General features: G+C 46.7%; 1 long non-coding RNA gene across 2 annotated transcripts in view; it reads right to left on the reverse strand.

Annotated features, from left to right (window-relative positions):
• Positions 1-4,978: 4,978 nt before the first annotated feature.
• Positions 4,979-27,459, reverse strand: part of LOC108640416 — a 100,326-nt gene continuing 77,845 nt past the window's right edge. For both annotated transcript variants that reach the window (XR_001921168.2, XR_001921169.2), the window contains 3 exons: positions 12,038-12,706; positions 6,214-6,552; positions 4,979-5,630 (listed from right to left, as the gene is read on the reverse strand). This is a non-coding gene — a long non-coding RNA (uncharacterized LOC108640416). The remainder of the gene's footprint in view (positions 5,631-6,213; positions 6,553-12,037; positions 12,707-27,459) is intronic.

Below are 27,459 nucleotides of genomic sequence, written 5' to 3' on the forward strand. Positions count from 1 at the left end.
AGGCAAATGATGGAGCTGTGCAATTTTTGGCTGGGCACCTTCAAACTCACCATCCCACTGTCTCCCTGCTAGGATCCATACCAAGATGGACACGATAAGGAGGGTGGGTTTATCACTCATGTCCTCACCTCATGTCCTGCACGTAGGGGCAGGAGGAAAGGAGAGCCAGTTTCAGTGGGAGGCAGCGGGCAAGCGAGGCAGCAAGCAGGACGGCAACAAGCTGGAGCAGTGCCAGTGGCGTGTGGCTGGGGAACCACTGGGGCCACAAGTGCCATGGTACATCTTTGGGACGGCTTCCACCCGTGTGAAACTGTCTCCATCGTGGAAGCCACACCTGAAATACTTCTCCAAAATTGCTTTAGATAGAAATACCTCTGCAAAATTGCTTCCGATAAGCAGTGATTCCTACCCTGAGGAGCTGGAGAAGTATCCAGCACCAAACTCCTCCTTTTCCTGGCCCCAACCACTAGCTTGCTGTAAGCGAGGGTGGTACAGACAACTCTATCACTATTAAGTACAGTGAGATGTCTGAGACAATGGGAACCCCCTTGGTGCAGCAGTCTTTGAGGTACTTGGGGTGATGCCCAGATGTGTTTTACTTGGCCCCATCCACAGGTTTCCAGGAGACCCTGTGTTACTGCCCCCTGTGCCAGCAACACGCCAGGGCAGCCGCGCAAGCTGGGGAGAAAAGTAGCAGGGCAGGCAGCAGCCAAGTAGCCACCATGGAGCCACCTGGAAATTATAAAATAGGCAGAGTAGGCACCTATTTTTGTAAAAATGATCTGCAATTAGATATTAACTGGTTCAGACCATGCACAGCAAGATAATGCAGGTTTGAAAACAGGCACGAAGCACAACTTCACAAACATGTTATAAAAGGGGGATATCCTAATTGAATGTTAAAAATGGGAAATCCTATGGCTGAAAGAAGGAACATCCATCACAAGGAGATGGCACCTCCACGGTGAGAGAAAAAACAACAGTTTCACAACAGTTGAACCTACTCAGAAAGTGCTACATTTGAAAGCTTTTCTTGAACCTGGGATGTTTTCTTCTTAACTTAGCAGACCCTGAGGTCCTTATCAGTGCTGGAAGTTTAGACAACTTGGCAATCTTCCTGAACATTTTCTTTAAAATGAATAAACCTGACAAGCACAACGCGAGTTACAAACTGCCTTGACTTCCAGGAATAAGAGGATGGTTCAAAGAATGCAAGCCTGGAGCCCCTGATGGAAAAAGAGCATATCTTACAGTAGAGCCTTCCCATCCACACCCACATTTTTTCAGTCAATTTTCTACCCCCTGCACTTTTGCTACCAGGCAGTTGAGATGTCTCCGTGCAGGAAGACTCATTCCAACTGGCAGCTCTGGATCAAAGAGCACTGGAAGCATTAATCAGTGTGCCTAATCATTTCCAATCGCAAGAAACTTTTCCCTGTGACCTGGCATATAAACACCGAGTCATTTCATTCACTGGCTGACGAACCAGAAACCAAACAATCCTTATCGTACCTAATTCATCTTACTCCTGCGGGTTATAGATGGATCAGCCTGCAATCCTCCAGCAGCAGTGGCAAACTTTAGGTGCTTTACTTAATCAAACTGATTAGCAACCTGTCTGTAGCACCTTTTATCTGCTGGTGCCAAAGTAGCTTACAAGCATTAAGTGCACCTAATTTTGCGATAGTGAAGCAAGATGTGGTGACTACATTCAAAAGCACCTCCAGTAATGCGGGGGAGCTCTTGCTTTAAGGGGGTGAGGAGGTTCAAGGTAGCAAGTTTTGCTGATTCATTGAAAATAGCTTTGAAAATTAGATGAGCGAATGGCAAAGTTAGGGAGGGAGCCCAGGAATTTTGATTGCCAGATATCTGTGCAGCCCATATACTACCATATGGTTTGTTGCAAAAGGAAAAGAATAATCAAACCAGACATCTGTGCCCAAAGCCCTTATCTATTTGGGCACCATCCTCTGGACAGTCACACTCTGAGCACAAACAAAGGGTGATGAGATCTCTCCCCTTGGTGGGTCCGCAGGGGGATATGGTGCCTCCTGCACTGGTTCAGGTTAATATGTGTGTGATTGCCACCTGTTTGGGAGTTTGCTCCCATGGTAACACTGATTTCTTACTTAATGCCAAGAGCAGAACAACAGCCCTGTCACTGTTGCAAGGAAAGCTCACAAAAAGCTGAGGTTGCTTTAACTTTCCTCAGTTTTGCACTTGGGTGCCCCCGACTTGGGGAAAAAAACACAGAAATAATTATGCCAAAGGTCAGCCTGTTCCAGGGTAGCTTGTTCCCGCTTTGAAGGAGAGAGATGTGAGGGGTGGCACAGGAACCTGCTGCTACACCTGACAGACTCTCATGGGTAAGAGCCGGTGATGGAGCCCTACAGGAGCAGTTTGCAAACTTGCACAACCTGCCTTGAACTCTGCACAAAACTATCCCATTCTTTTCTTCAGTGCTTGGTGCCAGAGGCAATCCAGCTCCCTTTCTGCTCTCTCCTGGACACAAAGTAATATTTCTTACCTTGAGAGTGGGTGCCTTCATGGAGAAGTGTGGGGAGGTGAAGAAAGGCTGGAAGAGATGCACAAGCACATAGACTTCCCTCCTACATCGATTCAACTCCATCTGCTGTGATGGAAAGTTAAACGAAGGATTTCCTGGTGGAAAGGCTGCCAACCTGAAGCTTGGGAGAGCTAGTTTTCAACACCTGCTCAGCCACAAGCTTGCTGCCTGGCCTTGCACAAGTCACTCAAAAGCCAGATGTATAATGGTACTGACATATCTGGCTCCTGGAAGGAAGTCCATGACACCGAGCTCGTTGGCTGCAGAGGATTAGGCATCTATGAATAAGTTTGGCACAAGGCAATGCATCCAATAATGGCTGCCAACCAGGGTAAGAGGAGATGCAAAACGACAGGAACAAATCTCCCCCAGGTCTCTGCCATTTCAATCACACGTCTCTGAGGGAGCCTGTTGGTGGGGAGGGCAGCAAGGGGCCGATTCACTCTCTGTTGGTGCAGCACCTGCAGTGGCTTAGCACATTATCAGTCCTTGCTCCCATCTCCCTGCCCCAGGTTTCCACAACTGTTCACAGACCCCAAACTGTGTTTTATCCCTTTGATTCCCAGTCCCAATCTGCTGCAGAGGCTCATAAACACGACTGGACAAGCACAGGACAGACAGGACAGCTGGGAGCAGTAATACTTTCACAAGCTTTAGGGACCAATGCCAGAGCTGGTCCCTGGGTAACTTTTCTCTCTCTGCAGATGGCCGGGGACAGGGATTTTGTAGCTCTGCTTTTCACCTGGTGGTCAGGCACTAGCAAAAGGGAGGCTTTGGATATGGAGTTGAGCACAAACTCTAGGCAGCTCTCAAAAGGCAAGCAGAGTCATATCTCCCTCACATTATGTGCAGAGAGTGCTGTTTCCTTGCTGACCTGGCTGAGACAGCATTAAGTTTTGATAGTATTTCCATACCCTGGGGCTACAAGGACCAGAGCAGGTAGCAGAGGGCCACTCCAATGGTGTCATTGCCATGCTAGCCCCAGGCTGGGCACTCCCAGGAGCATCACTCCAAACACTGGGGAGCTGTATCAGCATCCCACATGCCTTCTGGGTTTGCTACCATTTCTGTAGCTGCTCAGCTGGCCTTTTCCTATCACCAAAATGGGAATAAGGACAGAAGACAGGCAGTCTCAATCTCACAGTGTGAAAAGCAGAGACAGGCAGAGACTGAAATATTCCCTCATATCAACCATTCAAAAATCCCTCTTTTTCTGTATATAACCAGCTCGTGTTGCACCTTTCCTAGGCACTGGCTGAGGATGACAGTGAGGAAGGTCTCAGGAGCTGTAACACTAAGATCACCCTTCCCTTTATCTGACAAATGTAAAAAAAAATATTAGGGACTCATGGAAGAAAAAGTGCTTCTGCTTCTGCTGTAAGACCAAAACTGGGAATGTCAAAGTCATGAGAAAGTGAACTGTTTTGATAGTGATGAAGAAATGCCACTAAACTCCTGAACCAATCACAAACCATGCAGCCTGTGTGTGCTGAACAGCCTTTCTGACAAAAGCAAGGGTCAGTTTCTCAGCTAGTACAAATCAAACAAAATCCATCAAGATCAACAGATTTCCCTAGGTAAATCAAACATGGTTCTCCTGCTGCTTCTTCAAGAAGACAGCAACTGTGGAGATGATTTTTCCAAACTCAGATGAAACTGCTGGCATGCCTTCCCTGCAAGCAGAAAGGCAGAGCTGCTGTGGAGAAGAGCAGCTTAGCAAAATCTTGGATGAATCATAGCCAAAGGTCCATCTTCCTTCAGGTCAGAAGAGATGTGGGTGAGCTCACTGGGCCCTGGCATTACAGCTGAGCTCCCATTCAGCTAACTGAAGGTGATATACCCTTCCTTTGAGCAAGGCTTTTTGAGCTCAGCCTTGGCATTAATGGCAAGCTCCAGAGCTCAGGGACCAGAGCAAGCATCTGTCTGTCTGTCTGTCTGCATTTATCTGCGCTGATGGGCTCTACACAAGAACTAAGTGCTTGATGCAGCTGGGACTGTGAGAAGCACATGCTGCTGTCATATCAAAGGGAGCCAAGGAAAATGGGGAGAGAAGCACTGGGGGCTCCCTTTTTTCCTCATCCCCTTTCAGTGACTGAAAATTCATTACTGGTAACACAAAAAATATGGTAAGATACACTAAAACACCCAAGTCTGGGCACACCATCAGAGCAGGATTGCTGCTAGTCTCTCCTGTCCTGACCTGCTGCATTTTGAAGTTTCCATGATTACCCTTCCCATTCTGTACTTATTCGCTAATGGGATTTCAAAGTGGGTCAAATTGCCATTTTGCTGAAGCTTAAATAAAAAGGAAAAAATTGGAGATAACCAAAACCCAATGCTTAGCCTCTCCTCATCTTCACTTTTCTTTCGACATCAGCTTGTTTATCAGAATGCAATTAACTTACAGAAACCTTTATATGTGAGTAAACATTTTAATTCCAAAAAAAAAGCTAAACAAAACAAAAAAACAACACTGAAGAAAGAAAAGGGGGAAAATCACAGCTTTTTTGGTCCCATGAAATACATCTGATTTGTTCAAAACTTAGAATGAAATTCAGGGATTAAAAAAATTTATCCCACACTCCCCCACCATTCTCATGTTTTCTGTAAAAACTCACACTTTTCAGATTGCTCAAAGATACACCATGGATGTGAGGCTTATAACCACATCACCGCCCCACGGGTTAAAAACTAAACATGAAACATTCTGCCATCCATCAGTGAATTAATGTCAAATAGGTGAAGGAGGTTTGTACTTCAGTTATTCAATCAGCCAAAATTAAAAAATAAGAAAAAACACCAGAAAATCAAGGTGTATTGTGCCCAGGAAGGAGGTTGTCCAGAGGCCCTGGAGCATCGCTCTGCCTGGGGAGTCTGGCCAGGCCTCAGCATGCCAGGGAGTGACAGAGCCTTGCATCCTCTCGGGATCCAGCAAGGGTTGGTAGCACCCCAGCTGCAGCCAGCAGGATGGGTACACACAGGAAGGAGAAAGCGTGGTGCTTCTTTGGCAGCTCAGCAGCCCTTCTGAAGAGCACATGGGAATCTTCTTCTCAGCAATGTCTTCCTGGAAGGAGCATATAGATTATGGTTTGCTGCAAATAGTCCACTGACATCATCTTCTCAAAGCCCAGAGATTTTGGATTTGATTTTTACTGACTGTTGCTTTATCCACTCAGATACCCTAATCTGATGTTGAGGCAAAGTGATCACACCTCTGAGGAGTTTAGGGTTGGGAGCATTGGTTCATCAGCCTTTGCTGCAGGCCATTTTGCCAGCAAACCATTTGGCAGCAAATCATTTGGCAAAAGTCCTGCTGCTCCTCACCATTGGCAAGAGCCCTCCCTCCATCACAGCAAAACAGGCTGCAGCCTGGGATGGAGCAGCCCCAGGACAGTTACCTTGTTGGAACTTAGCCCTGAGGACATGCACCCATAGCTGCTTCCCCAAAATGGCATGTCTGGAGAGACTTGGATGCAACAAGCCAGAGTGCACGGAAAGAACTGGCAAATCATTTTAACAGGTTGAAAACAAACCTTGTGGACATCTGCCTCCTTTCCAAGCAGCTCACAAAAAGAAAGGCTGCAGAATGTGGGTTTGCTTTTTAATAACAAACAAAATACCCCAACTCTTTCTAAATAAAGACTTACCACAGATTGCCGTCCCCTGTGCTTGTCTCTTTTCAGATTGCTGTCCTTTCATTCTTCTGAAAGCAGGTGCAGTGCCCAGTGCTGCACTGCTGGGGTTCAGCAAGTGGGTCAGGCTTGGTACAGGACCTCCAGGGACTGCTCAGCTGCAGAGAGCTGATTAAAGTTTCCATATTATTTTCATCTAGGATGGTGTCAGACAGTTCTGAATTAGGTGCTTTGTTCCAGTAACTCCTGCTCACTCATGCAGGCAGTGAGAGGGGTGTTCACCCCATGCAGCTTCAGACATCCAAAGTGCAGGAGTCCACATCTTAGCCAGCTTTCTGGTCTCCCACATAGTTGCTGGAGGACAACAGTCATCACCAGAGGGAAACCAATATGTTAGATGCCTGCCTTAAGATGAGACTGCTCCAAAGCATTTTGACCTGATAGTTTACACTATGCTCAGTGTTGCAGCAGATCTGACCTAGCCCAGGGATCAAGGGAGGAAGGTGCTGGGGAGTACCAGAGCTCTGAGCATAAAGGCAGAAAGACCCAAATGACCCACCCCACCTTTAGTACACTGCACATCAGTCCCTTTCACCCAAGACCTCTACATAATAAACCCAATATTATAGACTAAACCTACAACCCTAGAGAGACATTGTTATTTCCTCTAAAATCTGGAAAAGGACATAAAACTTCTAAGCGTTCCTCCTTACCCCAAACCTACTGAACAAAACTTCTCCTCCACTAGACATGGCAATCAAGTCACCCCTTTGCCTACCTTCATCCCAATTAACCAAATACACTGTGCTCCTCAAGCCTGGCGTTCTGGTTTGGCAATCCCAAGTCATCTGTGGCTTTCCTTTAAATTATTCCTGGCATTTCCCCTTCCTTCATCAAGTGCAGACACCAGGGAATGTGTCTCCCTTTAAAAGGGAAGAAGTCACCTCCCTGCTTCTACTTGCTCTCCAGAGTTGCCGAAGTCCATTCTGTCCCACGGCTCCATTGAGAGGTCGCTTTCACATGATTATACACGAGGTTCCCATGAACTCCCTCCCTACACTGTGCTTTCCAGATGGGATCACAAAGACTTTAGACAAAACCTGAATTCTTTGTTCCCAACTACGCACATTCAACTGCCATAAATAAGTGTAAGGTAGGGGGTTTTTTTGTGTTGGTGCTATTTAATCACATACCAGCCTACAAGGGCTGATTACATCCTTACTACTAAAGAGTGTGAGGGGATATTCCAAAACATGGGGATTCAAATCATCTCAGATGTTACACTTCTCACCTTCTTGGCTCATGTATCCAGCACATTGCTGAACGAAGGACAACATGGACCATTCCCAATAACCAGCTTGTTGCAGTCCCCCAACATAGAAATCAGGAGAGTTTACGCCCTGCAGATACAGGTTGTCCCATGATGCCTGGCAAAGTGCCAGCAAGCCTTGAGTGCATCAAACGGTCTTGTCACACATACCAGGGCTCTGCTACAAACGGGACATTGGTCTATTGATCTAGACCAGTTTGAAACCCTGAAAATCTGACTGAAGTCCTGCTGAGGTCTGGATAGAAGTCTTGCTATAGGACAGGAAGAGTTTCTTTCTTACAATGGAAAGTGGGTCCAAGCTGCTGCAAAGATAAGTCAAGCTTGGGATGTCACTGAACTGCTAAAACCTCCCAGTGCCAGGTGGGACCAAGTCACTAGCCCCATCTGGCAGGGAGGAAAGGGCTGCAGGTAGTAAGCCATGGAATTATAAAATGGTTTGGGTTGGAAGGGACCTTAAAGATCATCTGGTTCTAAATCCCATGCCATGGGCAGGGACACCTTTCACTAGACCCAGCTGCTCAGGGCCCCATCGAACCTGGCTTTGAACACTTCCAGGGATGGGGTATCCACAACCTCTCTGGGCAACCTCACCACCTTCACAGTAAAGAATTTCTTCCTAGTACCTAGTTTCTAATTTAAACCTACCCTGTTTCAGTGCTCTGCTTGTGCCTGCATTTCAATTCTGCATACTGGGCAAGAAAGTGATATTATTTCACATTATTTTTATTTTCCTTATGTTTCTGTCACATGACTTTCATCTTCTTTCCTCCAGTTATTGCATTTCTCCGTGATTTCCCAAACTGAGCTTTCCTCTGTCTTTGCCCTGCTGCAGGATCCCATGGGACGCAATTCCCATTGGGTTATGCTGCAGTGATTAGCCTGTCCTCAGATGTTTGTTAAATCAGGGCTGACATTAGGCATCATTCATTCCTGTGGTCATGGAAGGCCCATAATAATCAAGGTAGAGTTGCTTTGGCCACCCATACTGAAATTTAAATAACAAGCCCAATTTCATCCTCCTTCTGGAACAATTCGGAAGCAACACCGCATGATGAAAGGATGAGAGAACAGATGGGTTCTGTTGTCTGCATGCTACCAAGGCAAACTTTTCATGGAAAATCAAAAAAAAACCCCAAACCAAAACTAAAATCCAAAACAGCGTGACTATGTGATTCATAAATTCTAAAAGCCAAGAGAAACCAGCAAAATTATTTTGTCTGACCTCCTGACTAATAAAGACCACAGAATTTCATGCAGTGATTTCTGCCTGAATCTCAGCCATTTGTGGTTCAAGCAGAGTATCTCAACCAGCCCACTGTCCAGCTTTGATGTGAGGATGTCCAATGAGGCGCTAACCACTTCCCATGCTGTCAAAAACTGGCTCTTCTACAGGTTGCCTGCATCTCTTCACCACCACATAACTTGCTGTAGCCTTCCCAAGGCCATTACAATTTTTAAGCATTTTTGTTCTCTCTATCAAAACTCTCAAACCTTCAAAAAGAGAGAAAACAGAGGTTCTGAGGCACAAAACATCAACAAAGTACATGGAAAGAGAAGGATAACAGAGCATCTCTATGTAGCCTTCTACTGTGATTAAATGGATGAAATCTACATTAAAATGCAACTCAAGGTCCACCCATTTTCCCACTCCAGATGACACAGCGGAAAAGTTATTTTGGTTCAAAACAAACAAAAAAATTCCAAATGCACACTTATCTGCCGGACTCATAAGCAAAGCACGTATGTTTGGTTACAAAAGTAACTGCCATTTACAAAGCCTGCTACAGTTTCACAGCAATAAATATTCCCACAGCAGAGACCTTGAGTGGACAGAACAAAATCAACTTCAAAACCAATCCTTGAGAGATCGGTCCACTGAAAAGACAGCTCACTGCTGAATACCCGCTCTGACGTTTTGTTTCCAAATTTCTGTGGTTGGTAGCACTGATGGGGTAAAGAAAACTCTATTTTTTTCTTTCCTTTTTTAAGGAAACAAACCCAAAATGGAAGAAGTCCAGAAGGCTACGGAACCCACTCCTCTAAGACGACAAATATTTATGTTGAGCACTGACTTAATACAAGCTCTTCTTCCTTGTATCTTGGTAAGTGCATTTGACGACAACCCTGATGATTACAGTTCCTCCACCCATAGAGCTGTAACAGCCCAGGTGACAGCCTTGAGACCTCTCAGCCTTCTTGAGACCTCTCAGCCTTGAGACCTCTCAGCCTTCTGTGTTGGAGGATGGGAGGGGGCTTCAGGCACCATGTCCTAAAGCCACTCCTATTCCTGTTCATCACTAAGTAACCATATTCACCCTTAATAAAATCAGAACAGAAGGTTCATTCCAACAGTGTCTCTTTTATTGCCACTTTCAAAGAGATGCTTTCTTACTTTCTGCCTGCATTTGTGCTATGGACAAACTCAGGCTGGAAAGCAAATTCTCAGAATGTCTATCTACAGTTCCATGGTTCAGACTCTGCTGGGATGAGTCTGGCTCCATTTTCTGCTCTCCCCTGGAGGGATTAGTCTCACCTGCAGAGAAGGTAAAGATGCAGTTCCAGCTCGTGGAGGTGCTGAGCTGGCTGTGGTCAGCATATGCTGATGATAAATGCACTGAGTGTTTGTGTAAGGTGTCTCAGGGGCCTGAGGCCCACATTTAATTACACACTGTTACAGCCATACTCTTTGTGGCACCCAGTCTAATGAGGTGACAGCAGTAACACCTCTGGCCATGGTTTTCCCAGCCATCCATGAGCTCCTGATGCCTACACAGGACACAGGACTATGGCAACAGGAGCAGCACCCATGGGGAGAAGAACAGGACATGTAGGCTTACGAACTAGGCACTCTTCTAACAGGCCAGGTCTACACACACCATCTAGTGCTTTATTCTATGTGAAATTTCAGACTGTTTCAAGGCAGAGTTAAGGTACTCTTCTTTAAGGTTTAAGGCACCACCATCTTGTGCGTGGAAGCTCTCACATCAATTAAAATCCTGTGTTGTAGTGTACAGGTACAATCCAAACTGGTACAACCTGCGTGAAATGAAAGCTCATCTGAAGCAGGAATGGCTTTAACCTGTTTCTGTACCCACAGATCTGCAGAAATCAATGCTGTCATAAAGTAAAGATGCTGTATGGTCACGTAATGGCACTAACTCTGAAGGAATTCATGCTTAACTGTTCAGCAGAAAAGGTATTGCTTCTGAAAAAAGCCTAAAGCACTGTTTTTTGAGGTTCTGGGTAACCAACAGTTAAAGCTCTGCTTTCAAATCATCCATCCTGAAGCGGTCATAGGTGTCAAAAGTAGTGATCCTCACAGTGCAGCAGCACAGAATATGGACTGAAACCCCACAGCCAGTTTAAGAATAAGCCTCACAGTTTCCATTACTGCTACTGTAATGATTTTGCAACTCTCATTTATTTTTCACCATTTCAGCTGCTAGTTTGTGGCAAATATTTTGGGGAAAAAAAAAGAACCCAAAACCCCAGAGACTGCCCATCCTTGACAGGAACAGTCCTGGCATGCCTGGAATGTGTAAAACCACAAAAGAGCCATTTCTGTTCATATTACTCCTTATGAAATCCCCTTTTAAAGAAGACTTAGCAAGGGAGGCTTCAGTCACTCAGCAGAGCCCCTTTAGGATTGCCTTTCACTTTGAAATGTGACTTATCAGCCAGAGCCCAGACGGGTTTGGGTATCTGACTGTTGTGCCCTTTGCTTCGAACTCCGGGACCGTTACATGCACAGCTGACAAACTGGTCAAGCCATTTTCCTCCCCTCCTTCATCCCCAGGTTCAGGGTAGATAAAGCTTCACCAGGCTTGCTGCCTTACCAACACCAATTTGACTGCTAATTTTACTTTTAAGAAAAAACCCAAATAATAAAACCCAACACCACACACAACGATTATCACTGTGACCACAGAAAGGCCAGAGCAACCACAGTGTGATTCAACAACACCCAGGCTGCAGTGGCTATCTCTGGACACACACGAGAATGTTCTCTGGCAACGAAGTTTTGCAGCTCTCTGACACGTCCTCTTCTCGCGCTGTTTCTACGAGTCTTTTTTTCACCCTCGCAACTTGTTGTAGCAACAGTGCAATTCTGCAGCTGGCAGCAGGGTGGGAGCCTGGTGTGAGTAAGGCTTTGATGAGCCCCTTGCACTTATAGGGATACCTACTGGGCAAATGCCCAGAGAAGTTGTGGATTTCCCATCCCTGGATTCAAGGCCAGGTTGGAAGGGACTCTGAGCAACCCAGTCCATTGGAAGCTGTCCCTGCCCATGGCAGAAGGGTTGAACTAGATGATCTTTAAGGTCCCTTCCAACCCAAACCAGTCTGTGATTCTATGTGAATTTGCTTTGCTGAGTGAGGAAGTGACCAACTCATGTCACGGCATTAGTGTAGTGCTGTGCACAACACTTCTTGAGGTGCCTCAGGAGGGTCAAATCCTGCTCCTGTGTAAGTTACTAGGTAAACTTTTCCTGGCTTCTTTTTGCTTTTTACCTCTCCTCATTCCTTTCCTGAGCTTTCTGAAAGTTTCTGGGCTTCCCAAGTAGACCATCACTACAGGCATGTGGCAATCTGCAGTGTGAGGTTCATGTCTAGCTTAAACTTCAGAAAGCACTAGAGCAATGCAGGGCAAAGATAAAACACAGGGACTGTTAACACCAATCTTCAGCATTTACTGCCTTTTGTTTGTTCAGATTGACATGGAGCCCTGCAAAATGCAAGTAGCACTGTAGTTCATGAGTAAGAGGTCTGGCAGGACAAACTTTAAAGACCATAAGAAAGCAGAGGCAAAGAAGTATCTTGTACAGAACTGAAAAAAAGAAAAGATAAATGATAAGCAGGAATTCCCCAGTGGGCTGAGTTTATCAGTGTGATTGCTTTCAGGACTTTTTTTCTTGTTGTACTACTTTGATTTGCATACAAAGCATCTCTAACAGGAAATATCATCTGTCCTGGAAAAAAAACCACAAGAAGGATAAGGATTTTTACTGTCAAGAGTAAAATGGCTTTTGGCACTGTATGACATGCCAGAAAGCCTCTCTCCTCAAGAAAGCAACTTGCAGTGGCACATTGCAGCTCCTCTTCACTTCCTGCTCTGCATCCCATCCCAGGGGCAGCAGTGTGTGATGTAGCTCCTCAGGAGAGCTTCCATAGTTAGAAAATCTGAAAATAAAAGAAAAACATGCAGGTGAGTTGATTTGCATTCCAGATTCACAATTAACACAGCACCAAATTAACTTACAGGAAGTGGAAGAGTAAAAAGGAAAACCACCAACTAGAAAATGCAAATTTTCACCCTACTACAATCACAAGCCACAGCCAGGATTCCTACAGGCTGGGAAGGCTCTAGTAAGAACACATTTTTCACTACTTTTTCAATGTGGTCACTTCATGAACTCAACAGTGGCTTGTGATATGTGGTTTTATTCCTATCCATATATAGTCAGTTTCATTCCCTGAAAAGAACATGAACAGAAAAGCAGAAAACCTTTAAAATGATTCTACAGGTCTTTCTGTCTTTTCTTTCTCCTTTTTGTCTTTTATTACTACTTTGATGCACTAAAAAAACCCCAGCATTTTTTAAATTAGTACAGCATAAAAAAATGGATCTTTTCCCAAGGCTCTTGGATCTTAAAGAATATAGGTTGCTGCTTTGAAACTCACACACTAACTTGGCAGTACAGCATGAAATTGCAGCATTTTGTTTCAGTATGGTACACATACATAGATACATACTATTCCTCTGCATATGGCTACCAGGAGACGTGCTTCAACCCCAGCAGAGAGACCAAAAAGCAAGATTTGTTCCACAACCCTTTGCATTGGTATTGCAGGACCTCAGCTATCTGTGGCCATGAACAGTCATAGCCCCACGGGAAGCACAATGGTGAGTAAAATCTTGCTTTACAGATGAGTAAGTGAGACGATGGTAGTTATAACAATACACCTCTTGGCTTTTTTCTGCAGAACTCAGGTCATCGCCTCATCTCTCTGGGCTCTGTCCCTCTCCCTGTGGAAGCCCATATCACTAGCAGGGAGAATAGCAGGTCTTTGCCACTCCAGGGCTCCTCCATGCTCCTTTTCCCTCAGGCTTTCCCAGTACAGTTACAGGTCCTATTTAAGTGATCATCTAGGCCCAGCCCAGTGTCCCAGCCAAGCAGCTCTGCTGCTGCTTGAGGGCTGGAATGGGAGTTGTTGGGACTACAGGCCAACTGGGACCTTAGTAAAGAAACCGCAGCAAAGACCAACAGCATGCTGGGCTGAAGAAGCAGAAGCACAGGCAGGAGATCTCAGTACTCACCTGACTGTATCTAGATACTGCACCTAGTTTTGGTGCAAGAAACATGTACAATAAACACACCGACAAACTAGAGCAAGTGCAGTGAAGGAACACCAGGATGGCCAGGGACTGGTGGACTTGGCTGAAGAGAAGAGGGTGTGGGAGCTAGGCTTGCTTAACCAGGGCAAGAGATGGCTTTGAGGAATCCAGCAGCAGCCCTAGCGGCTGCAGGGAAGTTACTGAGAACACAGAGCCAGGTTCATATAAAGCAGAACTTGACCAAATAAAGTCATGAGCAACCTGGTCTGATCTCACAACTGACCCACCCAAGATCCCTTTCAGCCTACATTATCCTACAGGCCATCTTCTAGCTGCCACCAGTGCAAAGGCTTTGGAGGAAAGGGTGGGAATCACTCGGTGCTCGAGGACCACGATATCATCCAAATGAAAGACTTGGAGAAACAACCATATCCCAAGACAGTGAAGGCCCAGAAGGTACTGCTGCCACCACACCTTATATTCCCCTCAGGACACGACAAACCCCACTCTTGCATGCAGTCTCACAGTGATCCACATGTAGCTGTTCATCTCAGTTTGGCCAAGGAATCTTTGCCCATGATCCATCTGCAGCACACACAGGACCACCTCCCTCTCCTATGCACGCACACGTTTTTGGAACAAGCAGGACTGCCTAAGGCCCATGTACAGCACACTACAAAACAGCTCTCCATAATGCACAGGCTGCAGCTTCTATTTCACAGGATGGAGAGGCCTCAAGAAACCTCCTCTGCCCCACAAACTGCGATGTTCTGGTGCAGGATGAGCAAACTACACTGTCAATACAGCTGTCCCCTCCTCTCCATTGCTTGTGTCATAAAGGGTGTTGGAGTAATGTCTTGTTTCCAGTCAAAATAACTTATATGGCTAAAAGACAAGAAATGTCACAACCAAAATGAAAAGAGATCTTACAGGTAGCAGTACGGAGCTCTGTCTTCTCAGACAGATCCATACAAATCACAAGGCAACTGTCACATGCACTTGGTGGGCAGGAGAGGAGGAGGTGGAAAAGGAGAGATTCATCTCCTCACCCCAGGTCACCCAGGAGGTCAGTGGCAGAGCTGCAGAGTAACCACCTTCCTTCTATCCCACAGTCTTGATGCTTGCTCCCTGTCCTCTTCATGCCTCCGCTTGATAGCCAAGCCAAGCTAGGAGGTAAAGCTGCCCTCTTCATAGTGCATATAACCATATTTCTTCCTGGAAACCATTGCCTAAGGGATGCCAGCTCCCCACCAGAAGTCAGTCTTGATCAAATATCATCTTTCAAAAATGCAAACTTGCATCCGCATTAAGAAACCTGCCAGCTTTGACAATATGCTCACCAATGTGTTTTGAGATGTGATCTAGTCTCACAGGGTCTTACAGGGCTCTAAGGGTTTATCCACATGTGGGGTTTTTTATACCTGGAAGTGATACCAGCAAGCATTTTTACACCTTCCTATTCATAGGGTTTTATTTTCAGTACAGAAGAAGGTATCAGATCGCTCAGTTTCAAATTCTGCTGAAATTCCTGTGTGATCCAGGACAGCTAATTTCAAGCAGTTCTGAGTCCCTGTAGTGACTTGTGCTAAACTAAATTTCTGTAACTGCACCCATACCAATGTCTGCACAAATCAGCAAGAGAAACCACAGCTTCAGTCAGAATTAGTACCTTGGTATAGAAATAAAGATTAAAAAAAGCCATCTCCTACTTGTTGATAGGTGAGCTCTTGAAGCCAGATATGCCTTAAGAAACAACCTCCCTCTTCTCTTCCACCCTCCCATTCCTCCATCCTTTGAGCTAGTTCTTAGGGCAATACTTTGCAGCCTTGTTTGCCAGAGGAGAAGGATGCTTTCTGTCTGGGAAGCTGGGAAGACTGTGTTGGAGCAGAGCAGACCCCGGGCATGCAATTACCCAGGCAGCAGAAACAATATGTTAATTCACTGGATCACTCTGAAACGAAGCACAGTGCAAGTCCCTGGAAAAAGTGAAAAGGAGCCTGTTAAGAAAACTGTGTGAAGGCCTTGTGCACTGCAGCCCCTTGGAGTCCAGACAAGGACGGACTTTGCACAGACATCGTTTTTAGACCTGAACTGGCAGCCAGCATGCATCCTCTTCCCACCACAGGGCATCCAACAGGAGCAAGGGGAACCATGCTCAGTGCTGACAGGGGACATGGGACAGCAGCCTTATTTTAAAAGAGCTGCAGACACATGGCTTAGCCCCTGCAAGGGATGCCTCATCTGCAGTGCGTTCACCCTGGGCAGATCGCAGCCATAAGGCCACAATGCCATGCACTCGCTGTCAGTATCCAGAGCTTTCTCACACTTTTGGGAGAACACTCTCCTCCTCAGTGTCCTCAGCTGCTGAGTTCATGTCCCCTCTATTCAGTTGCTCAGATACCCTTAGGTAACACCTGTCCTCCAACAACAAACAACAAAGTCAATATAGCAAGGAGAGGAGAAGGAGATTGAAATGGTCCTTCGGTGAATTTGCTGCGAGAAGTCAATGCCCTCAGAATGTCCACACTGACTGACTACCTCCTGGTGCATCATCCTTCTACTACTGACCTGCTAACTAATTCATCTAACACCCGGCTAGAAACTATGGCCCCACCATAGCATCATGATGGAAGTAGTCTTGCCCTCCCAAACCAGAAGGGGTGCCTTGCTCCTGGCAAGAAAACCAGCCTCCCTCCTCAGGAAAAGGGGCAGAGGAAGAATCTCTGCTACCTCCCTATGCTGGACAGACTGCCCATCTGCATGCTTTGAGTCCAGCTTCCAGATGACCAAAAACCTCCTTGAGCAATGATCTCATCACAAGGCAAGCACAGCTTTAAACCTGCATAGCCTCTTGTAGAGAACTTTCTGCTGTAATCCATACAAAGATTAAACTCACCAAGTGGAAGAGTTGCACACCTAAGCTCTTTCTGCATAAGGCTGTTGACCACTGAGCTGATATATTGAGGTCAAAGGCTCATCTGTGCCAACACACTTCTTCGGGAATGCAAGTGTGGCTTTCATGCATACACACAGCTATTATCCTGAGGAGCAGGGGGCAACTAGTTTAACAACAAGAAGTTTAAACTCAACCCTTAGGCTGCACCAAAACTTCTGGTTTCCTGCAGAAAGAAGGATCAACAGCAGTGAACATCTAGAGAAAGTGCTCACTAGCTTCTGCTGTGCACTGGCTTTTTTGGAGATTGTTTTTTGAGTGTAAGATTAAGAGAAATCTTGTTTAAAAATGAATCTGTTTGCACGGACTGAGTTTTGCTCTCCAAGGAGATGAGGAAAGCAAAACAACACTGAACTGCAAAAACATCAGTGCCTAGCCATGAGCCCTGGCCTTTGCACAACTCCTGGTGGCTGTCCCTAAATGGGAGCACTTCATTGCCAGATGACGTGTCCCAGACGAGATGAGTTTCCTGAAAAGCACTGACAACATGCAGCTAAAAGCTCAGTTCAGACAAGCAGTGAAACAAGTCTGCTTTCTGTTTTTTGAGCTGAATTCAACACTTTCCATGTTTGCTCTCTCACAGGTTATCTGGGCTGCACAATCAGCAAAACTCCTGCAAAACACTCGCCGGGGCTCAGCTACCAGGCAGTCTGTAATGGAGCTGTTCTGGAGGAAAACAGAAGTGTTATCGTGCTCGTGGCTGTCCCAATGCAATTAGTCATACCTGATGGAGAGATACACATCCTCGCAGGGCTCTTACTGCCTTGTCAACAGATGAAGTCAAAATGAAAACATCCTAACGATCAACAACTAACCTGAAAGCTGAATCATGAATCCTGAAGGCAGTCTCAATGCTACGAAGAGATGTCTTCCCTGCAGAAGAAGACAGCCGGGTTCCTTCCACCTGTCCTCTGTTTCTTCTTCCCATATAATTTCTTGACACAGCTCAGTGAAATAACATTTCTTCTTTCACCTTCCCATTCAAGCAATCCTTCTCTGCTCTGGTTGAGGGATGCTGTAGGGTCAGGAGAGGAAACCACACTTGAGGCAGCAAGAGGAAAAGGCCAGAGCTTAGGTGGTGGGAAACAACATCCCAGTCATCTTCTCTGCATGACCTCGGACAAGTTCCCCAATACTGTTTTGTCTCATTTCCCCACTGAAATAGCAAGTTTCCCACCATGCTGGCTGACTACCATGAGGATCTGTGTGGTAGGCCTGGTGTTACCAACCTGGGATTAACACTGACAATAATCAGAGGAGACTGATGCTGTGTCTAAGTTTCCCTCCCATTTCATGTCACTTGGTGGTCTTCAAGACAGTCCAGACCATGATTTCATGCAGCACTTCTACATTTGTGCACTTCACAAACATCTCTGTTGGAGTCTTCTAGCTCCAAAGGTCTTGGTAAACATTCCACATCACAAGACCACCACTGCCAGGCTGGCAGCTTGGGAAATCCACCTTCTCTCTTCACCACTTAACAGACACAATTTCACAAGACATATTTTTGCACTGACACTAATGAGTGATGGAGAAAACTGTCAAACAGATGGGTGGAGTTCAGCTCATGGCTGGTACGAGGGCAGAACATCAGAATGACACTCAATTGCTCGACTTCTCTAGCTGGGATGTTACCTGGTCAGGAGGCACCACACTGATCTTAGATGATGGTAGAGCTGGGAGCAGACACCCAGCAGTTCCTCTTGATAACCACTATGGAATTCAATTCATTTGGAAACAAACTTCTTTTTCAGAAGCCTCCTCCCCAGCACTGACAACTCTTTTGAGATGCAATTTGCACTGCCAGGGCTCACAGTAAGGTGAAGCATGCCCTGCTCCACCTGCTCCTCCCTGAGGGTGGCCAGCAAGACAAGGAGCTGCTCAGTGGCTCCACATCCTTTCAGAGCTCATAACCAAACACAAATCTTCCAGATTTGGGTAATTCCCAGGCAAGTCAACCAAAACCACACATCTGCATTCACACCAAAAAGCAGACACACATCAAGAGCGAGGAGCAATTGCTGTAGGTTGCCATGGCAGTGTGCATGAATGATTTTATCACCCTTATCAACTGCAAAAGCATTTAGGCCCATTATCAGAGAATACTGTCGTATCTTTTTAAGGGTGCAATAGGCAGGAGAAGCAGAAAATCAGTGTCAGCCAGAAGCAAGCATTCAGCACACAAAGCAGGAGCCCTTGCTTTGGGTGAGCTGCCTCCCACAGGCACATGGACATTCATGCAGCCCCAAAGTCGTGTTGGAGCTGACCAGCGATGCTGAGCTCCCCAGCAGTTCCCCAGCCCAGGGAGTTCTCCTCTGCACAGAGGGATGAGCAGCCCTCCAGGGAGCACAGCGACAGTGAGTGGAGAGCACTCGCCTGTGCTCTCTGCAGAGCCGATGGAAGTAGGTCAATCCTTCTGCTTTGCTGAACCTTTTGGCAGGTCGGTGCCGCGCTGCCGTCGCCACTCGCAGCTCGTCATTTCTGCCGCGTGACAGCCACGTCGTTCTGGAGTTAACGAATTCAATACATCTAATTAAATCAAACTTGGCATCCATTCAAAACCCATCTCGCGGCTTTTTTTTTTTTTGCCTTTTTTATTCCCTGCTGCTGGTGGTGAGAGACCCATGAGAGGAGAGATGTAAGAGAGGATTGCTAAGGGGCAAGTCAATTTTCATCTCTTCTTTTATCTCTGTTTTTTATCTTTATCTTTTTTATCTTATCTCTTTTTTTATCTCTTCTTTATCTGTTTTTATTTCTCTGCTGCTCTCCTGTCACAGAATCACAGAATAATTATGGTTGAGAAAGACCTCCAAGATCATCAAGTTGTTGCAGAGATGCTTTGTTTTCCTTGAAGGAATGCAACAAACCCACATGGTTTGTTGCCTTTTCCCTCCTCCCCTGCCCCAAACAAAATGACCTTTTCCATCTTCTTGCAGGCTTTGCAAACAGAGTCCAACACACCCTGGTGATCCTTTGGCTCTGCTGCTGACACTCGCCACACTGAACATGGACTTGGCAAGCAAGCCAAGCTGGCATGGATGGCAAAGGGAAGGCACATCAAAGTGTGACCTGCAGGGCTGGACACACTGAAAGGTGGGAGCATACCTTCCACCACTAGACTGAGCAAAGCAAGAAAGCAGCAGGGAGACCACTGGAGATGGCTCCTGCCACCCAGAGTCTCCTCCGGCTGTTCTCCCATGCAGCTCCCAACTTCCACCATACACCAGCACTGTTTGGTGGACATGGTCATGAACATGGGATCACATTGAAGAAGCCATCCAAGACAGGCTAGTGAATGGCCACAGAGCTCTTAAGTAGGCCACAGGATGAGGAGCTGTCATTCGGATAACCTCCTCAGTGACATGGGGACATGCTGGCAAGCTGCCCACACCTGCTCTCTTCCACAGACCAACACGACACTGGGACCACCCTGTCCAGCCTCTCGTGCCTCTTCACTGCAGCAGATTCTTCCTCTTCCACCAGATCTTCCCCTTCTGCCACATCCTCCCTGCCCTGTGACTACTACCTGGAAGTCAGGACAGTGGCACAGTCTGCTGCCTTTCTGTGCAGTGACTCACATATATCAGTAATATTGCCATTCCTGGTTGCAGGAGTTTAATTAAACACACTTGGATCACCCCAGAAGAATACATCTCTGATCCTTGGAGAAAATTTATTGTCTTTTCCATATCCCTCAGTTCTCCTATAGCCTTGCTGGGCTGGGGAACCAGGATTGGGGAATATGCCAGGTGCCATCAGACCAAGGTGATGTTGTTTCCTTCAACCAAGCATTGTTTCCTCCTTAGATTGATATGAAAGAGCTCTCTGTAAAAAGAAAAGCTTATCTGTATGATGGCATTTTGCACAGAAATTCATCTGCTGTCTGTTCCCTGCTATCTCCTCAAAGCCATACTTGGCCTGCCTGCTCAAAATGCAGCTGTTTACCTTCCCGTAACTGTATTATTTCCTCTCCTTTAATCCATCCCTCCTTCAAAATAGTTCCTAAAATACTCAAAACAATTCTGGGTAGCTCTTTCTCCAGGTTCCTAAAATGACACTGTGCTGTGGTGTTGCTTTGCTGGTCAGCAAAAGTCAGTACATTGGAAAAGCTCTGGCTCCCAGCGTTGCAGCTGCAGCAGTCGGGTGCTGCTCTCCCGACAGGAAAGAACATTTCATGCAAAACCTATTGTTAAACGCTTTCTCAGGACTATGAAAGTAGTCCAAAAAGCACTATGAACTCCTCTGGGATGAAAGGCACCAAGAGAGTGCAAAATATCCCTCTACCCCATGGCAGTGGATGTTACATGAGTCTCTTCATGAGCACAGGAAGTCATTTCTCTGCAAGCAAGCTGCCCCTTCTCATGCACGAAAGATGCATGATGCTCTGCCATGCTCAGGATCAACAGTCCCCTCTGACCCCTTCCTCAGCTTCTGCATGTGGGCCATGCACGCCCCAGGCTGCTCAACAGCAGAGAAGTACTCCTGGGTCAGAGGAAAGTGATGGGAGTAGAGGGTACCAGTTCAGGGCAATTACTCTGACTGCTGTGAAACAGCACAACCTCTCCAACACCACCACTGTCAGAGTCAGTCCCACATGCTGACTTGCTCTGTCACACATTACATGTACTTTTACATTTCTCTGCACTTCTTTCACACTGATCAGGTATGAGCAGGGCAGTTACGTGCCCTCTGTATGACAGAAGCCTGTCCCAGGCATGCCAGTGGTGCCGGGTGCTGCATGAACGCAGAGGAAGAGGTAGCCTTGGAGGAAATGTGGGTGACTCCAAGAGAAGCCAAAAAGACCAAAAGCCCCACGACACTGAGTTTCAAGCAGTGGTCCCTTGCACTGCTCAATTAAGTAGCAACTGTCTCTTGCAGAGCAAAGAGTAGTGAGAGAATCTGGTGGGTTTAACACTGGGAATGATGGGAGTTGCTCTGACTTATCAAACAGAGAAAGGAATAGGGTAACCACCAAGTACAGAGCAAACACCACAGTCAGTGGAGTTCTGGTCTCTTTGTAGTGCGTTTTGCAACTGGATTTCTTTAAAGGATGAGGTGGTGTAAGAAAGTCCCACCTCCGTGTTGTACATTATTGCTCCGATCAGGAAGGATCCAGTTTACAGTAATGTGATCTGGACTGCTGAAACACATCAGGTTCTAACCTCTACAGTACAGACCTAGGAGCTGTTGGAGCACACACAGGAGAGCAGTGATTTGCACTTCCAGGGTGAGAAAGAAACCAGAAGCTTCCTCTGGCACTCACAAACATATAGCAAGTTAGTGAGTGCAAGTGAGACAGTGTCCTCAGAGGAACAGCAGTCAGCTCAGCATCTCCTTTGCACTCAACTGTTTTCTCTTGAATGAACTTCAGATGCAAGGAAGGCCAAAAAGATTAACTAATTCTGATGTATTTGCTTTTTTACAACATCTAGGTACACACAGGGCCAAATGGTAGGACAGCTGAACAACCCATGTGTCCTTGGAACAAAAAGCATCAGCTAAGGAGCTTCACCACCCCTTCAGCAGCAATTTCTCTCTCTTGTAACTTCTTCTCTCCCAGTCCTAGATGGTGGGTCCAAAGAAAATCATCAAAGATAGGAGAAAAAATCCAGAGCAGACCAGCATTCCCAGTGTTCCCAAATCCTGTGCCCTCCCTCAGGTCTTCCAGACAACACAAAGCAACGAACATCAGCCTGCCTCAGGGCTGGCCTGGGTCCCACCATGGCTGCTTCTTCCAACCCCAACTCAGCCAGGACCAGCCTGGCCCACACGGAATCCCTGTCCTCCCCACTTCCAAAAACAGGATCCTCACCATCCCCCTGAGCCCAGCCTAGCACTCTTACCAACATCTACAAAGCACTGAAACAACAGAGCAGCACAGGGCAGCCTGTGCATTATTCATATGCTTCACTTATGTAGCTGGGATTTAAGATTTCACCAACAATTTCTTGCAGCTTGTCAATAAAAGTAACAAAGCTGGACAGCCCCTTTACGTGGGCTCTTAAAGGATCATATAAAGAAGATGCACAGTCTCTTCCTCCAAGTTCTATGGTTCGGATAAAAGATGTTGCCATCAGGAAAATGGACATTTTCTTCTGTGAAGAAGTGATTCAGCCAGCCCAAGGCCGAAGGTTGGGACGTTTCATACCACCACTGCCAATGTCTCCATTGCCAGCAGGAGCCCTGTGGGGCCACGACAGGAAATCGGGTCTTAATCACCATCTCACTTTTCATTCCCCACTTCAGTTCTGCTATTTTAGCAGCTGCTGTGAGCTGGCTCCACACTTTCAGATGAGCAGCCGTTGGGGCACAGGGTTTAGCTTGAGTATTTTCAGGCTGCAACTCCAAATGCAAAGAGAAACATGGGGCTGGGGAGGTTGGTGGGTAACAATCAGGAGTGATCAAGGCTTTAAGACACAACCAGGCAAGCACCAGCCTCCTGCCCAGGCTGACACTGCCTAGAACAGGTAGCGAGGCTGGCAAGGCCATGTGGGCAGGACACTGGCAATGTGTGCACCAACTGATTGGGCTTGCTGCCCACTTGGGACAGTTGTGTGACATGGTCCAATGCAGATGTGTGTCCAGGTGCTTCCCCTCCTCCTTGTTCACGATACATCTATAGATCTGCTGCAATAGCAGGGCTGGGCTGTAGCAGCTAACTGCTCAGACTCTGCAGCAGGCAGGGAGAACTCCCCTTGCAGGGGGGAAGTCTGCTGCCACCATAACCAGTGTAGGTGGCAGAGTTAGCCCCTGTACACCTGCACCAGGGACTATCTAAAAGGGAGAAGGTGCTGGGACCTGAAAAGAGACATGTCCAGAGCTCACTGGCACAACCATCCCTGTGCACCAGCACAAGAACACTTGACAAGTGCCCATCAGCCCACACTCCCCACGGTCACATGGCCTGTGGACCTCCAGAGGCAGCAGCCCAGGAAAACAAGAGGTTGGGTTTTGTGTCCTACTTTAGTTGCTTCCTCCTTTGGCAGCTTCTCAACTCAGACACAACTGGAGTTAATGAGAAAGCAACTCCAAATCTCTCCAGCCCTGAGTACCTAAGAGTTTGACTCAATGATCCTTGTGGGTCCCTTCAAACTCAGAATATTCTGTGATTCCCAGGAAAGGATGACTGAAGCAGCAGGGCTTGCAGGGATGCTAACACAGAAGAGATTCCTACAGCCAGCAGTCCCACTGCCTCCCCTCCCCCTCCTCCCTTCATCAGGAAATTTAGCAAAATTAAAATCATACAGTCACAGAATGGTTTGGGCTGGAAGTGACCTTCAAAGACCACCCAGTCCAACCCATCTCTCATGGCCATGGGCATCTTCCACTAGATCAGGTTGTTCAAAGCCTAGTCCAAACTGACCTTGAACACTTCTAGGGATGGAGCATCCACAACTTCTCTGGTCAACCTGTTCCATTGTCTCACCACCCTCATTATAAAAAATTTTCCTCTTATGTCCAGTCTAAACCTGCTCCCTTTCAGTTTAAAACTGTTGCTCCCCATCCTGCCATGACAGGCTGTTCCCTTCTTTCTTATAATCCATTTTTTAGATATTCAAAGGCCACAATAAGGAGGTCTTTTCCTTTCCTCTGCTTTCCTTGGAGCCTTCTCTTCCTTAGGCTGAGCAACCCCAGCTCTCTCAGCCTGCCTTCAAAGGTTAACACCGCAGAAGGACCCAGACACCTTCACATACTTCCAGGCAAAGAAAATCACCAAACATCCCTCTTGAACACAATGCCCACAATACCAGCAGCCAACAAAATTCCTCCCTGTTCACTGTCAGTACCAAGATGGAGGCACTGCAGAGACTGACACTTCCATCCCATTCACACATGGACGTTTCCATCACAGCCTGATGCTGCAACGTCTTGTTTGGCAAACCCAGAAGGGCATGGGAAACATGAGCAGAGGAGCTGGTTTCCTTGCCCTTGGTGAAAACACACCGAATTGCTCAGCCAAGATGAAACCTCACAACACCCTCTCCCTACTAACACCACAGTCATTGTGATGACTGCCCTGAAGTTCACAAGGCCCCCTCATGGTGATAGATGTCAGGTAACAAACATTTCTATGACTCACTGATAGCAGCACAGCTACCTCCTGGAGAGTCCATAAGGAGAGGGAGTAAAAGTGACAATGGGGTTCTCATGGCTGGCCTGGTGCCTGGAGGATGACATGTGTCGGAGTGAGATGTCAGGGCAGACTTTGAGCCTGTCATTTTGACTGAAATGTCAAATATTCCTCTGTTGGTTTCCCATCAGTTGCAAGGTTTTCCCCTAAAGCCATCACACAAAGGTGAGGTTGTTGAAAATCCATTTCGATGTCTGCTACTTATATGGCCACGATTATCCTATCCATGATAGATGGCTACAGTTTCATCAAAGCATCTTGTGACACTTGCCCAGCACAATTTGCCCAGACATGATCAAACACCTGGGGACCTCTTCTGTGTAACTTAAGTACCCGTATCAAAATGGCAAGTGTTAAAATTATGAAACCATTGAGCCAAGACACAAAGCAACTTTTGCCACAAAACTAATTAAATCTTTGGGAAAAGGACAGTATTTACTTCCAGCCTTCCCCATACTGCCTCAAGCAACATTATTCCTGAAAAGCTCCCACATGGTTCTTGTGCCCTGTCCTACCTTTGCCTCCTCATCACATCCACGGATCACAGTTGCAGTGGGTGTACAGTCCATGGTGACACAGCCACTGCCAAATTGCCAGTGTCCTACAGGAATTTTCCCTTCTCTAAGCTGGCCTTGATCTGAACACCATGTTCTTCAGAAATGGATGGAAAGTAAGTCTTGCTAGAAGAAGGGCTCACTAAACTTACTTAACACTCCCTTCTCCCTCCAAACAACCCACCACAGCCTGGGGTATGAGCATTGCTACAGCAGGTGTAGAATTCATCTCACCCACCCTCTAGCCATCCAAAGGATTCGTACCTAGTCTAAGCGAGCTGGCTGGGGACACGCCACATGTGATCAAGGAAAGGTGTTTGCAGTGTTGGCATCTGCATCCGAGCAAGTGGGCACAGGATGTTTTTGCAGTCAGTGAAGAATCTGCCATATAGCCAGGGAAGATGAAGGTGCAATTCAACTCATTCATCAGATCCATCACACCTGACACCCTATGGACAATGTTGACTAGATCTCCCCCGCCTACAGCGTAAAACAAAAGCTGCACACTGACCTACATGGGGGGTTGCTATGCGATGACTCCCACCTTGCTAACTAGCCAAATGTAAAGAAACAGAGACTTCCAGACGGCAAAACTGCTCTCAAAGCCCAACTTCAGCACTTGAAATGTCACAGCCCCCACCTCAGTGCATTTCCATGCTTTAATTATCTACCCCTCTCGTAAGGGAAGGTAGAATAGATATGTCACATTTTGGCTTCCCCATCTTGCATTCCAGCTCTTCCAGTAAGCACAGATGGTTTTGTGCTCGTACGGAGCAATGAATAACGCACAGCTGCACATGCAGCCCATCCTATAGCCCTGCCTCTGTGGGGAGCAGCTTTTGGCAACAGGGCAGGTGGGAACTGGGAGCAGCGATGTCTCAAAGAGCTCCATCGGCATTCATTTCACATGAGGATGGTTATCAGAGCATGCTGATGAGTTGTACATTCAGCACAGCTGTATTAACACATCTCCGTAAAACACCCTGAGACTCCAAGACAGAAAATGCCACATGGGCAGCTAATTTCCACCTAATAGCACATTTACCTCTGGCAAAAGTTACAGACTGCAAGTGCTTCATGAGCCATTCACAGGAACATTTGTAGGCACTACTGAGGAACACAGGAACTTAATTATCTCTTTTAAAATGACCTGTGTGATTAAAAAACCTATTTGGACTTCAGGTGCCCTGGGATCTGTAATCCCCTGATCTAGTTGCTCAACTGGCGCAATCTTGAAGTTACCATACAGGCCACTCACATTGCTCTAAATTGTTCTACCTACTCACCAAACCCACAAGCATGACCCAAAATCCACCGTCCCAAATGGTCAGAGAAGCAAAATCCCAACAACTCCCTCCTTATCTTTATCCACTACCTGCCTGAGCTCTCTGAAAGAGTACAAATTCCCTCTACTGGGGTCAGCAAGCTTTCAGCATAAACACACGCCCGAGCATCTTTAGACGTTAAATATATATATTTAGGGAAGTTATTATGCTTCTCGGAAACTTTTTGCAACACTATTAACAAGGTTCAGCAGCAGTTTTTAGAGCCCACTGGCAGTTCACAGCTTGAACCCAAAGACACACCACGGTGAACCCTCTTACTAATAATGGCTTGCAGGGCTGGAAAGCCCCTGTGCCTCTCTCAGCCGTGTGTGGCAGTGAGGTGACATGCCTGGGTGATCGATTTGAATATGTATAGCTGAGGCCACCCCCGGGGAAGCACAGATCCTGCCTCTGAGCTGCTATCCTGACCCTAATGATGCAAGGGGAGCAGGGCAGGGGATGGCATTCTCATTTCTCTACCCCAAAATATTTCCACCGAGTGATGGTTAAGAGCATTCATCAGAATTTGGGGCTTTTTTTAGGCATGTCTCTGTAGGAGGATATGCCCAAAGTGGAAGAACACACTGGTAAAATTCCTGATGCCCTGATCCTTGCATTTACTGGTTGATGCTGC

This window comes from Manacus vitellinus, unplaced genomic scaffold, assembly GCF_001715985.3.
Source record: "Manacus vitellinus isolate BGI_N305 unplaced genomic scaffold, ASM171598v3 scaffold_1_pilon, whole genome shotgun sequence".
NCBI lineage: Eukaryota > Metazoa > Chordata > Aves > Passeriformes > Pipridae > Manacus > Manacus vitellinus.